The sequence below is a fragment of the Rhipicephalus microplus genome, chromosome 4, assembly GCF_043290135.1.
Source record: "Rhipicephalus microplus isolate Deutch F79 chromosome 4, USDA_Rmic, whole genome shotgun sequence".
NCBI lineage: Eukaryota > Metazoa > Arthropoda > Arachnida > Ixodida > Ixodidae > Rhipicephalus > Rhipicephalus microplus.
The window spans coordinates 211,170,510-211,185,485 of record NC_134703.1 but is presented as its reverse complement, the minus strand read 5'-3'; the positions used below and the strand labels follow the sequence as shown (position 1 = coordinate 211,185,485).

At 41.6% G+C, this 14,976-nt stretch overlaps 1 long non-coding RNA gene across 1 annotated transcript; it reads right to left on the bottom strand.

Moving 5' to 3' along the window:
- Positions 1 to 3,062: 3,062 nt before the first annotated feature.
- LOC142814735 (uncharacterized) lies at positions 3,063 to 13,012 on the bottom strand. The gene is made up of 2 exons (XR_012895056.1): positions 12,653 to 13,012; positions 3,063 to 10,509 (listed from the first exon to the last, which is right to left on the bottom strand). It is a non-coding gene; the product is annotated as an uncharacterized LOC142814735 (long non-coding RNA).
- Positions 13,013 to 14,976: the final 1,964 nt, after the last annotated feature.

Sequence of the window (14,976 nt, the reverse complement as noted above, 5' to 3'; positions counted from 1 at the left end):
TCCATCTCGTGGTTCGGCTCCAAGGTTATTACCTGGCCTAAGTAGACATAGTCTTTTACAACTTGAAGTGCACTATTACCTATCTCGAAGCGCTGCTCCTTTTCGAGGTTGTTGTACATTACTTTCGTTTTCTGCAGATTAATTTTAAGACCCACCTTTCTCCTCTCCTTGTCTAACTCCGTAATCATGAGTTGCAATTCGTCCCCTGAGTTACTCAGCAATGCAATGTCATCGGCGAAGTGCATGTTACTAAGGTATTCTCCATTAACTCTTATCCCTAACTGTTCCCATTCTAGGCTTCTGAAAACCTCCTGTAAGCATGCGATAAATAGCATTGGGGAGATTGTGTCCCCCTGCCTTACACCCTTCTTGATTGGTATTCTGTTGCTTTCTTTATGAAGCACTATGGTAGCAGTTGATCCCCTGTAGATTTCTTCCAGAATGTTTATATATACTTCATCTACGCCCTGATTCCGCAGTGTCTTCATGACGGCTGATATTTATACTGAATGAAACGCCTCCTCGTAATCAATGAAGGCTATGCATAGTGGTTGGCTGTATTCTGAGTATTTCTCTAATACCTGATTGATGGTATATATGAATGTGGTCGATTATTGAGTAGCCTGTTCGTAATCCTACTTATTACTTTAATCGATAGAATTCTGACATTTTCTTAACTCTGTTAGCAATTACCTTTGTAAATAGCTTGTATACAACAGAGAGCAAGCTGATAGGCATGTAATTCTTCAAGTCCTCGTCATCTCCTTTCTTATGTACTAAGATTATGTTAGCATTGTTCCAAGACTCTGGTACTGTTTCCGTCAGGAGGCACCTCGTAAACAGAGTGGCTAGTTTTTCTAACACAATCTGTCCTCTATCTTTCAGCAGATCTGATGTTACGTGATCCTCACCTGCAGCTTTGCCTCTTTGCATGCTCTCCAAGGGTTTTCTGACTTCTTCTATCAATACCGTTGGGGTGTCAGTTGAGTTACTGCTAGTTCTTACAGTATTAAGGTCGGGGTTGTCCCGCTTACTGTTCAGGTCTCTGTAAAACTCCTCCGCTATTTTAACTATCCTATCCATATTGGTAGTTATTTTGCCTTCTTTGTCTCTCAGTGCATACATCCGATTTTTGCCTATCCCAAGTTACCTCTTCATTGCTTTCACGCTTCCTCCGTTTTTTCAGAGCGTGTTCAATTCTCTCCATCTTATACCTTCTTATATCGCATACCTTACGGTCAATAATCAACTTCGAAAGCTCATGGGTTAAACAGAACATAAATCGCGCACTTTCTTGTTCCTTTCGTGGAACTACCTTTGATTTAGATTGTAATGCTGTTACAGAATTATTACAGGCACGCTGACGTAATCACAGCAGCGACGCGTAGCGCGACGTGGTTTTATTACATTTAGGGACGAAGCTCTTTATAGCATCACTTGGCCGGTCATCCTCCTATCCAACGTAGCCAGCATATCCACGGAGTGAATGATATGATAAGTGGGGCCAAGCATCCGTCCGTCTGATGCGTGCTGTAACGTGTTAGGAGTTGACCGACGCATAGACGAACGAATGCACGGACGGATGGACGGAAGGGCAGACGCTCCACCGCACTAATATTTCACTCCGTGCGTGTGCTGTGATTTCCTTATTTATCCCTCACACGCCGAATAGTGTATTTGCTCCTCGTTGAGAAGTCGCACTGAACGTGCCTTATCTATAGGGGAGACCAGTTGTGGCGAGCAAGGCTGGACAGCTGGCATGCCAGTTATCATCTGAAGAACGCTTCTAAGAAGCAATAAAACCACGTCATGGTGCAGCTGTGATTACACTAGTAGGTATGCAAGAATTCTCCAAACAGCGTTACAATGAAGAGCAGTGCTATATAGTTCAATGAGAGCAAGAAGAATGCATTCAATCGAGGGTAAAAAGTAATTCATAGACGTAGAACGCGGCTCTCTTCTGACCTCGCTTGCGCATCGGGCAGCCACTTTTTTTTTCTTTTTCGACAGTGCCCCCTCCCCCCACCCCCTATTATACAGCCCGCCAAATTCTAAGTATAGTTTCGATTACACGCGGATCTTTCACATAGGCATCGAAATTTTAACTGCTCTGATAAAAGTGCCCGCCATCTGCAGCAAAATAAAACCCCGTTTGAAAGTAAAGCGCCCAAACTTAGACTTTGCCTCTTGTGCTCCTTGACTCGACATTTTCAAAGGAACACAAAGTTATATAACAGAGCAAAACTATTGCATTCTTTTCACATAGAAGCTTCGCCAACAGCGTGGCAGCTTTTTCGACTGAAAGAAAGAGCGCCGTGGCACGGAGAAAAGAGCGGGCCATGCCCACCTCTGGAAACACGCGCTCTCCGTGCAAGTGGGACGGCCGGAGAGAAACACGACATGATGTGGATTGCCCCGTGAGTCGCCTGCTACACTGTAAACCAAATTACACCCATATAGGTGTTTTATAGTGTCTATAACTCAAACCCCAACACCCCACGAAATGGGTGTATCAAGCAGGACTACACCTATTACCGTGGGCGGATTTTCGAATTAACACCCTATGGCACAAACATTTTTTGGGGTGTAAAAGCAAATTTACGCCCAAGTGGCCTTAAGGGAGTGAGGGTGTAAAAGCGAATGCACACCCAAATAATCATAAGGGCGTAAGGGTGTAATATTGCTGACACCCTAACACCCTTAAAAAACAAAAGTAGTGTAAGGGTGTAATTCTCCCAAACAGCAAAAAGGGTGTGGGGGTGTTCATGCTGAATAATGCCCCAACACCCATGCGAAAAATACCATGATTCGAGTGTTACCCCTTTCCAGTAGGCCCCTGTGGAAGCACGTGAAAGCTTACCCTTTACCATTCATGTGCAGATGTCCTATTGTAGTGGCTCCTGCCACAGTGTGGTAATCCTAGCCCTAGCACAGCTTTTATGGTGCATATATGAAGCACGGCATATAAGGCTCTCACATATAGCATGTAATCCTAGCTGAACGCGAAGGCATCACTCAAAATGAGCTGTCACACATAACAGAACGTTCACAAAGTCATGCCATAATGCGAAATGAAATCAAGCTTTATTTTATTAGACACAGAGCACATACAGGCTTCAGAGACAAATTGTACCTTAATCAAAAGCCTTTTTCAATTGTGCAGAACAGAATGCCATTTGCTACAAAAGACCAAAAATAAGACAATGGTACGGCATGGAGCTCTAACTACTGATGCATGCATATCAAAGTACAAGAGAAGAGCCTTTATTTGCACTTGAAAAAGAACTAATTTTAACACGCTTCAATGCAGCACAAAAGCACAGTGCAGTGAAGCATACAAACAGCAAGAAGAGTAGTGCAATGCAGCATGCCTTATTCCTCCAATATACTGAAATAATATATCAATGCACACTATAATTGCCTCATTGATATGCCACAGTTTGCATGTGTTGTGGCATGCCTTATGCATATTATGCAAGGGTAGTGATATTCTAATGAATGTATTGGCAAAACAGTCTTAAAATGGCATTTTCATTTCACAATAACCCTTGTGTGTTCAGACATTCATAATACTGGAGAAACAATAATACAGGAGTGAAAACAATAGGCAAAGTTACAATAGCTTAACAGTGTCACTAGATATTAACCATGCAGAATAATTGATTTAAAGATGTAAAATATCAAGCGCATCACATATGTCTCCCTGAAACAATGCAACATCAAAGAACATAAAATGGACACACAAAAGCAGGGTGAAAGAGTAACCACTTACAGCTAGCAGAGGTGGAGCAGCCAAGCTATCACCTGGAGCAATATTTTGGAGCATCATATCTTTCTTTTCCAGGGAGAAAATTTAAATTTGGAGCAGGTTTCAGGAAAAACAGACGCAGCATTTTTGAGCCTAATATTCAATATTTACAGCATTGATATGTGCAGTTTAGCATCCCAAAACCACCATATGGTTATGAGAAACGTCATATTGGAGGGCTCCAGAAATTTCAACCACCTGGGGTTCTTTAACATGCACCCAAATCTGAGCACACGGGCCTACAGCGTTTCTGCCTCCATCGGAAGTGCAGCCACCGCAGCCGTGATTCGATTCCGCGACCTGGGGGTCAGGCAGCCTAGTACCATAGCCCCTAGACCACCGCAGTGGGGCTCCAAATTTACAGTAGTACAACAAATTAGACTGACTCACACAAAAGGAAAAATATATGTAGAACTTATTTGACATCCGCTAATTCATTCAAAATATACGAGAGCGCAGCTATTCCAATAAAAGCACTCTTGAACTGTCCCACAGTGCAAACAATGCTAACCGCCCTATTTACGAACGCTCCTCGACTAAATCTCGTCCTTATTTGGAGAAGCTGAGCACAGCGCCACCGCTTGTCTAAAAATGATGCTGCGTTTCTCGAGAATCGCTGCAGATTATCACTGATATTGAGTGACTTACTCTGCCTAGAAACTGTGCTGAAATCAATTTTCTCAAGTCAAGGCGAAGCATTTAGTGAAGGGACGTTCTAAAATACGGTGGTAAAACTCACAGTAGTATTTTCCGAGCTTGTCAAACTGTTTGACAGGCGACCCAGAAATTCCAGATATTCGTAAAGGAGGAGCTCAAGGGGGTGGTGAAAAGAAAAAAAGTTGCATACGATTTTCTTTATTGTCGCTTAAGGCTGCAAAAACCTCATAAATCACTCTGAAAGACGGCCAGCACTCATACTAGTACTCGTTATTGATTGGCATCTGCATGGCAGAGTAATATAGGGAAAAAATATTTTGTGCCCTGTGACAGCGAGTATTAGTAGCCACTTCCAAATCATAAAACACTTTTCCGCACAGCGAAAGCGTACTCTGGCAAAAGCGACTTAAAAAGTGTTTTGGACGTCATAGAAAAGGAGAGAGAATTTTCTTTTAAATCGTTCTACTCTTTTCTTTTGCTGTGAGGTTAGAATATAGTCAATTAAAAGTTATAATTGCAGTTGGCACATCTGTATTAGATTGGATGATGATGAATCCGCCTCGATGGTTTAGTTGCCAAGGTACTCAGCTGCAGTTTTCATGCAGGCGAAAATGCTGTAGGCCCATTTGCTTAGATTTGGGTGCACAAGAACCCCAGGCGGCCGAAATTTCTGGAGCCCTCCTTTAAGGCGTCTCATAATCAAATGGTGGCTTTAGGACATTAAACTGCACACATCAATCAATTGGATGGTGATGCACAAACTTACGTTGGATTTTATGGATTTTATGTTTCTTGATAAAATTAACAATACTGAGAAATAATTGAAGCTGGTTGGGCATTTCATAATGGTTTTGTGCAAAATTAGGAAATTGTATCCAATTGACACAAATTCTCTTGAACATGCAAATAGAATACGAAAATAGCATGTAATATTGTGCTACAGACGTTAAACATGTGCTGTAAATAGACATGAATGCCTGAATTGAATAGTCAATTTCGTGAGGAAACGACCACACAAAGAAAACATATGGGCAGGACGGGTGCTCACTAGCAGCTGTTTGTAGCATATATTTAAAATATAGCATATATTCATACACACAACCTTAAAAAGGTGGCGAGTCGGCATGAAGTAGTGATGGAGTTCGTGCCCCTAACGAACTAGCAAAGTTGCGCCGGTGCATCGCTGAAAATCATGCGGAGCAGCTGAAAGGCTGTAAAAAGAAGCATGCGTGGCCATTCACGAAGTATGCCACTGAAGTGGTTTATGAGATACCCTTATCCTGTAGAAAGAGACGTGTTAGCCAGACGACGAGGCGCTGCATCAATGATCGAGCGAGTGAACACGCCCTTACGGCAAAGAATAACGACGGTGCCCGTTCAAGAGCGCATGTCACTTCATGTGGATTCACACCTAGAGCCATTTCGATGGGCTTTCACAAAAGAAAAGGGGTATCAATCGCGTTAGCAAAACTTCACTCATCATGTATGAGCTGGAAGCACGGTATCTAGCGATCATGTGTCCTATAGCGTGATTAGGTAAGGGACGGCCCGAGCAGGTTGCACAAGCGTTGACGAAAAGTGGGTTTATATCAGCTTGTTTCCTCAAGAAATCAACAATTGCAAATGAGTGCCCATTCCGTTTATGTGTTTTCTTCGTTTGTGTTGTCGTCATTTTGGCGCAAAATTGACTAATATTTATTGCAAACTTGCACCAACTATCCCAACAGTGAGTTCTACTACATATTAATGCTGCTGCTGTACATGTAAACAACAATAGCACGTGCAGTTGCCTTAGAACTGTGAAAAAAAGCAGCACTATACAGTGCCTCAGAGGAGGCACTTTCAGTATATTTTTTGGTAAATAAAGGGCTTAATAAGCATAGGACCTTTATCTGTGTTCATGACACGCTGTTAGGGTGATTTCACGCCAAGTGCCCAGCCATTTTGGCGACCATCTCAAATGCATCTGAAAAATATTGTGCTGATTAATTGTGTTGAAAGCCGTGAAACGGTAGGATATTTCGGAGAGAAAAAAATGTTTGGTCACGTGGTTGCCTTCGAAACTTTCCGGGATGTCGTTTGGGTGTGTGTGAAAAAATTTATTTTAAAAGTACGTTCTATACCAAACTTGGTCTACATGTTGAGTAAAGGTTCTTGTGTAAGGTGTTTGAAGCTCAGTAATATTATTGCAACTATACTGGCACATATGCTTCTAAGAATTTATCCAAAATGTGTTATGTTTGCAATTTCTTTATTGCAATACTGCAGTTTGTATGAATATCTGTGTAGTGAATACCTACTCCACGCAAGGTATATTTTGAGAAAAAAATATTTTAGACTTATCAAGCTGGGAAACTTTATGAGAAAAAAAATCATAAATTCTACAAAATCATAATTTTTGTTCATATTCAGATGCGATTTATGCCATGTGGTGGCTCAACTAAAAATTACCTTTATACATAAATTGAAAGCTAATGAACACTTCTTTTCATATACCATCATTGAATTTTTTGTTTTAAGGAAGAAAATATTTTTTTACATTCCCATTGGTGCCTATCTTCCCAATTGGTCATACGACAGCTGCCACCTTGAAATTTCCTATTTTTTTCAATGGGAAAGTTGAAAACTTATTTTCTTCCTTAAAACAAAAAAATATAATGATAACAATTGGCACATGAAAATACCTTTTTTTTCCTTTCGATGTAGGTTTGAAAGTCATATTCATTTGGACCACTCCACAGTGCAAATCGTGTCTCGATATAAACGAAAATGACGATTCTGCAAAATTCGTAATTTTTTCTCGTAATGTTTAGCAGCTTTCTTTAAGAAGTCTCATAATATTATTTCCTCAAAATATACCTTTTGTGTAGTTAGTATTCATTAGTCAGACATTCATAGAAAGTGTAGTATTACAATAGAAAAAATACAAAAATAACACATGTTGGCTAAGTTCTTGAAGGCGTAGTAGACAAAGAAAGTGCCTAACAGCACAAATGACAAGAAAGAAAAGCAGAGACGAGAACAGAGACCTGAACAAACAAGCAAAGTTTATTGCAAACCAACTGCAATATACAGAAAACAGAATCTGCGCATAACCACACACCATAAGCAGAATTGCACATACATGCACCATACGGCCTACCTTATCAACAACCGGTCATATAGGTGGACCCCAGATAACTAACTTCACAGCAGTTAAAAAAATTGAGGGTGCGCCAACACAGGAAGCACCAAGTTGTTGAATATAGAAAGCTTCACTAATCTCGTGCTCGCGCCGATTTTTATATCCCCTGTGATCAAACACTTGTCAACAATTGGCTGTCAACAAGACTTATTACAATGGTCTACCAAGTGGCTGGGAAGGAAACCTTTTAGAGAGTTAGCCTGCTCCCTCAACCGATCATTGAGGCATCGCCCTGTTTGGCCAATGCCCACAAGTAAATAATATCTTGTAGAGAATCGCTAAAACACATTCAACATGGTGCATAGCGAGTTTTTTAGTGCATGCTTCTTTCTTAGGTCCTTCGCTGTTGACTCTGCGACATAGGCCAGCGAGCTTGTTGCGTGCGCAGAACGCAACTTTTACACCTATTTTTCCAGCGACCTGCTTTAGCCTATGGGAAACTTCGTGTACGTATGGAATAACGGCCTTGCTAGAATGAGGCTTGTTGAGTTAGCTCTTGCTTTGTGTCTTATCAGGCAATCTTAGTAACGTTAGGAGAGTCTCGGCAATAGAAGTTAGCAGGAAATCAGAAAAGCCTGCTTGTTGAAGGCAGTGAACTTAGAACGAGAAGCTGCACTCTATCTGGCGGTGACAAGAGTCAGTTAAAATTGCCTTTAGGCAGGAAAAAGCGATGCTTCGCTTGACTAGCTTAGAATTGGTGAACGTAAAAAGAAGGCTGTTCCTTGAGCAAAGTTCGTACCGCTAATATACATGGTCAACCAAAAAAGCATTTTCAAGTCTAGGCATCGTAACTAGTCGTCATGAATTAAACTCCGACTTTAATTCCAGTTGCATCATTTCACGCCAAAAAATGTCAAATGTCTCACCGGTGCACATATGTGCAATGGCTCAAGTTTAGCACCGGTTCTTTGTGACTTTTTACTCGCGCTGTATGAAAGAAGTCTCATGGCTAACTTTGATCACACGAGTACAGTTAAAGTGTTCGACTGCGTTGACGACTTTTTAGTGTTTTACCGCATCGATCAATCTGACTCTCGGCGAACCACCGATGAGATATTTGATGTTTCCGGGTGTAAAATGAAGAAACTAGAAATAATGTCGGAGTTTATTTCTGACGACAAGCTACGATGTCTAGAATTAAAAATGCTTTTTTTTGTTCATCATGTATGTTGGCGGTACGAGTCATGCTCAAGAAAGAACCTCCTTTTTACGTCCGCCCATTCTAAGCAGGTCAAGTGAAGCATCGCTTTTTCCTGCCTAAAGGCAATTTTAACTGGCTCTTGTCACCGCCAGATAGAGTGCAGTTTCTCGCTCTAAATTCACTGCCTTCAACAAGGAGGCTTTTCTAATCCCGAGCTAACTTCCATTGCCGAGACTCTCCTAACGTCACTAAGAGTGTCTGATAAGAGACAAAGCAACAGCTAACTGAACAAGCCTCATTCTAGCAAGGCTGTTATTCCCTACATACACGAAGTTTCCCAAAGGCTAAAGAAGGTCACTGGCAAAATAGATGTAAAAGTTGTGTTCTGCGCATGCGATAAACTCGCTGGGCTATGTCACAGGGTCAACAGTGAAGGACCTAAGAAAGAAGAATGCACTAAGAAACACGCTACGTGCCATCTTGAATGTGTTTTAACGATTCTCTACAAGATATTTTTTTACTTTTGGGCATGGTTACATTGGCCAAACAGGGCGATGCATGAATGATCGGTTGAGGGAGTACGCTAACTCTCTAAAAGGTTTCCTTCCCAGCCACTTGGCAGACCATTGTAATAAGTCCTGTTGTCAGCCAATTCTTGACAAGTGTTTGATCACGGGGGATATAAAAGTCGGCGCGAGCACGAGATTAGTGAAGCTTTCTATATTCAACAACTTGGTGCTTCCTGTGTTAGCGTACCCTCAATTTTTCTTAACTGCTGTGAAGTTAGTTATCTTGGGTCCATTTACATGACCGGTTGTTGATAAGGTAGGCCGTATGGTGCATGTATGTGCGATTCTGCTTATGGTGCGTGGTTATGCGCAGATTCTGTTTTCTATATATTGCAGTTGGTTTGCAATGAACTTTGATTGTTTGTTCAGGGCTCTGTTCTCATTTCTTCTTTCCCTTGTCCTTTGCACTGTTAAGCACTTTCTTTGTCTACCATACAGCACCAACCAGTCGTATCAAGCACATTGTTAGTCCTGGAGCGTATGTGCCAGTGAAATTGCACTAATATTACTGCGCTTCAAACACTTTACACATGAACTTGCCCTTAACATGTAGACAAATTTTGGTATCGAAGCAATGAGCAGTACTTTTAAACTACCTTCCCACAAACCACACAAAAACAACATTCCAGTAAGTTAAGAAGGCAACTACGTGACCGAAAATTTTTTTCTTTCTAAATTATTTTACTGTTTCACTGTTTTCAATGCAGTAAATCATCACAATTTTTTTAATACATTTGAGATGGTCGCTAAAATAGCTGGGATGTTTGGCATGAATTGACCCATTAATGGATCAACCTTTTAAGCTGGAGACATCTAGGCCATCTCTAGTTTATCATACAACTCTAACATTATGCATTGTACACAGTTTTCTACACGTACTGCTGTTGATCTGATGGCAAACTGATACTTATATTGGAAATATAAATAGGTATATAAGACACATAGCTTGAGATGAAGCCTTTCCCATCAGAGGAATGTTCCTAAAATGTACAAGATATTTGGTGCACCCTATGAGTAGCGTCCACCACTGCTGCGACCCTTTGAGTGAGGTCGTGAGCCCAGAACAGCTGCTTTCAGGTTGCGATGAGTGCACTGCATTGTCAGCACCCAGTCCATCGTAGAAGACATAGTGAGCTTTCCTTTCAACATTCTGCATGTAAGAGATGCACAACATTCAACTAAGCATTTAAAAAATACTGGAAACAATCAGAACCTCATTATAATGTGTCATATAATAAAAAGCTCCTGCTTCCCCACAAGCGTGTGTCTCTGACACATCTGAACATCGATCGCTTTCACTCAGCCGATCTGCTCTGATGATGTCGACCGTACACAGTCGTCGGTGCTCCCGCTGCCACGTTCGCACGGTTGAGCGCTGCCTGTTCTAAATTGCCGCTTTTCGGTGGCTATGGGTGTACAATCGGCAACTTTCTCCTGTAGGTTCCCACTTTCAGCTTTACCACTATTCACTTTTACAAGCATCTGTGCATATTAGTGTACGAATGCAAGTGCTTCTCTCTTGAATCATGCACCTACCAAGAAGCTTGAAATATACTGGGAAGCTCAAATTTCAGCGTTTATACAAAGTTTTCTTGCTAAGCTAGAATACCCTAACCAATAGGCCACTACAATGGGTGATACAAAAAATTATATAAACCCATTCAGACAGAAAAGTAGTAACATTTATCATTTACTTTGAAGGATCGTTGTATAGACATGTACACATCACAGATGTACAATCTACTGTGTGAAAATAGTGTAAAACATCGAGCATTCCCCAATATAGAAGGATCAACAGCACTTACAATATGACAACTGCTGCTGGAAACACAGCACTGTGTATTTGTGGAAGCTCACCTCTAAATTTCTTCTCCAGTTACATAAATTTGGTGTACTCGATAATTTTATGTCTTTCACAGGTTGCTTATTGGTCAACAAAATGATTACTTTAGGCCACGAGTAAAACTGACTACTCTCAAAAATAAATAAGTGCTAATCCTATTCTTCGAGTGCATGCATAAGCAGCTCATTCGCAGTTGAATTTTTTTAATTCATAAAAACAGCCATGCAACAGATAATGTATCATAAGTAAATTAAATATATGCTCAATAAGCTCTGAACTGTTGGACCATAAATATGTGTAATTTAAAAAATGCATGACATATTGGAGAAGTAGCTAACAGAAATATATGCATGGAGGGCTTATTAGTTGGATCAGTGTGTTTACATTCGTAAGGATGAAACCTGCACAGACAAAATGCATGAAACAGACAAGAGCTGTTAGGTCTGCCTGCTTTCATTTACAGCCACCTGTGTCGCCATCCTCATTTGTTTTTTGCGAGCGTGTTCTATAGTGGCTAACTATGCCTACACCATTATCATCTGTGCTGTATCAGTCTAACTGAAAGTTTTGTGTGCGTGTTTGTTGGTACACTTTGGCTAAGCTTTCATATGTAACCACAGCGCAAAACCCTACACCAAAATATACAGAAATATTTCATTCTACAATATTCTATGTGCCGCAGTACAATGGTTCAAAAATGCAAAAAGATGTGTGCAATTGAGTGTGGCTGTTCAATCCCTTATTAAAGCAGATCAATATTTCTATATCCTAATTATTTACGATATACTAGTATAAATATAAACAAACCTAGCAAGGCATAAAAAGCGCGAATCACTGATTAAACAAGGTACATATAAATTCTTTGGTTAGCTGCACGATTTTTAACAAAACACGTCACCCCGCTGCAAAGCGAAGGCATCAAAGGGGTACTGATACAAAGTTTAAGTATTTTTCAATTGTTGCTTTCAATAGCGTATTTACTCGCATTAAAAACACACCCCTATCTTCAGTCATTGAAATCTGGGTTTTTTTTTCTCCCGCGTAATAAACGCGCCCCATTTGTCCACTGCAGTGCCGCTAACTGACAACTGGCGCCTCTTTTACCGTTGATCTGCTTCGTTATTATTATTATGCCATTTCTTTCGCCCACCTCGGCTCGCTCAGCCCCCCCCCCCCCCCCCCTTGTTTTTTCACCCACTGCCGAATGCCGTAAGGTTATCTGCGCGGGGCACATCCCCCCCGTTTTCTTTAACCATGCCCCAAAGCGAGGTTCACGAACACTGCGACTGTTGAGACATCGCAGCTGATAAGCACACAGCGAGCGAAGGTCACGAAGCTACCGGCGCCATGAGACGGCCGCTTCCTGCAATTACGAGTATCGCGGCAGATCGGGAGTTGGCAGGCAGGCACGCACTTCTGCACTTCGTTGTTCGCATGCACGAAAGCTTACCTTTTCAGCAATAGCAGGAAATCCAAAAGCGTTCTCCATGTAGCTCCCAGCGTACAGTCCGTTGATTGCTTGATCGAAAACACTCTGCTTGTGGCGTGCACAAGCTTCAACGAAAGCCGTTGACAGAGGACACACACTCCGCCGCACCGAAGTAGTTCTGTACTTGCCGACACGCCACAGATTGCAGTGACACGTACTGTATCTACTGTAAGCGTGAGTTAAACTGTGCAAGCCGTATAAGTACGCGTCCCTGACAAAGCAAGTGAATAGTAAAATAATAAACCACCGTCAGCCTGCAGCAAACACGCACACGACATGTTACCACCCAATTCAAAGTCTGCCTGTTGACGATGGCGATGCGCAGTTGCCCCGTGACCTCAAAACCGAAACCGAAACACATAGCAGTACCGTTTTATGATATAATTTCCAAGCTATGTCAAGCCTCCAAGATATAGTGTAATATTTCATGCTTGACAACATATTTATTTGCTAGCAGCGCTTCAAAGTCTTTTTTTTTTTTGCCACTAACGTGTGCAGGCGGCAAATGCGTAGCCTTCGTAATATACATTTTTTTTTTCCCGGGTGAGGCGTTATTGCGGCGTTGTTTAGACATTTCGGAGTCAAAATTTGTTACTTGCGGAACATAGATATAAATAAAAAGTTAGGGAAGGGTGGCAAGGAGGTTGTTCTATACTTGACACATCTCCCACCCTTTTTTATGTTCGTTTGAGGAGATTTTTTAAATTCAAAATAGGGTTAATCTAGAACCGAAACAAGCTCAACTAACGCTGCCTTGACATATACATAATATCAACGTTCTTCTAGAACAGTAATATTTATAAATAATGTTTTATATTACTGTTTTAGAGGAAACGTGAACGTATGTATGAGCCAATTGAGCGTCATTTGAGCTACTTTCGGGTCAGGATTTGGCCCATTTCGCAAAAAAAGAAAGAAAGCTTGCGATTCGGATCCGCACGTATGCAACTACAGGCAAAAATGTACATACAAATTGCGTCAGGCCCCCTTTTTTCCTCTTTCTGTTCCCTTGCACGCATAAATCCTAGCAACACCCCTGCTGTGCTATTAGCTTCTTTTAAATAACACTCTGCCACTCAGCAAGAACCGGGGGCTATGCTTTTTTTGCCGACAAAGTATGAAGGACGCTTGCTTTTATTTCAAGTCTTAAATTTTGTGTGACCATACTAATGTGCGATTATCAGTGCATTGTAACGCGACAGTAACAACTGTCAATCACAATGCTGCAATTAGTCAACTACTCTCCATCTTTGTGGCACGGGTACATTGCGCTAGTGTTGTCTACGATCATTCACGTGTATATTATACGACGCGCAAGCATGCATATCAAGTAAATATAAAAAGAGCACTAAGTGCCCACAGAGTGGTGCGACCCATTGGAAGAGTTCACCCGTGCTTAGCGTATGTGCGCCAAGCTTGTCCTGCGGCGCAGCATGCGTGCACAGCAGCTGCATCAGAGTAAGCTTAGCCTGTTAATTGTAAACATGCCTAGTTCCGTGGCAATATGAATACTACAAACATTCAATTTAAATGGATCCATGTTCATAGATCTAAATATAACTCACTGAATAAATCAGGGACCTGTGTATTGATGCGAAATAGTTAAGTGTGAGGAAATATATGGACCCCCATTGTAAAAAATTGGCCCCGTATCTCCATGTTTCTGCAAATGTTGTCAAAAGACGATAGTCTTGCGTGTGGAGAGAGTGAACAGGACATTTATTTGGTGTTCTGCGCGAGAAAGTCGGTGAGTGGTATTCTGTAGGCACTGCGTTTGAGTGCCTCGAGCGCACAGCGAAGGCGAAAAAAGAACATCAAATCATGTCGCCCGTGAGACATGAGTGCCATCTGGTAGTCTTCCTACAAAACAAAGCGTGTGGCTTTGAGAGGTGTGTGCGCGCCCATTTCAGAGGTGATAAAGCACAGAACGCAAGGCGACGGGTAGATTCCACCACCTTAGCAAAGCGCTAGAAACACTCCCTGTTCCGTGCAAGCATTGCATGGTCAGCGCAGCGTGATAAGCGCTACGGCCCTTATTATTACTAATGTATGCTTTTCTAGTAAAAGACGCACATGCAGAATATATACGTGTTGTTATGGTGCCACAGACATGCGCAATCATGACTTTTTAATTGACGATTGCACAAGCATGAACGCTCAATCTTGAGCAACACTGGTGGGCGCTGCGGATGAGGTTAACCATTTCAAGTACCAGATGCCGTATAGAGTGGACAAACAGACAAATGTACAGACAGACAGACAGACTAAAATTTTTGCGTTGAAGG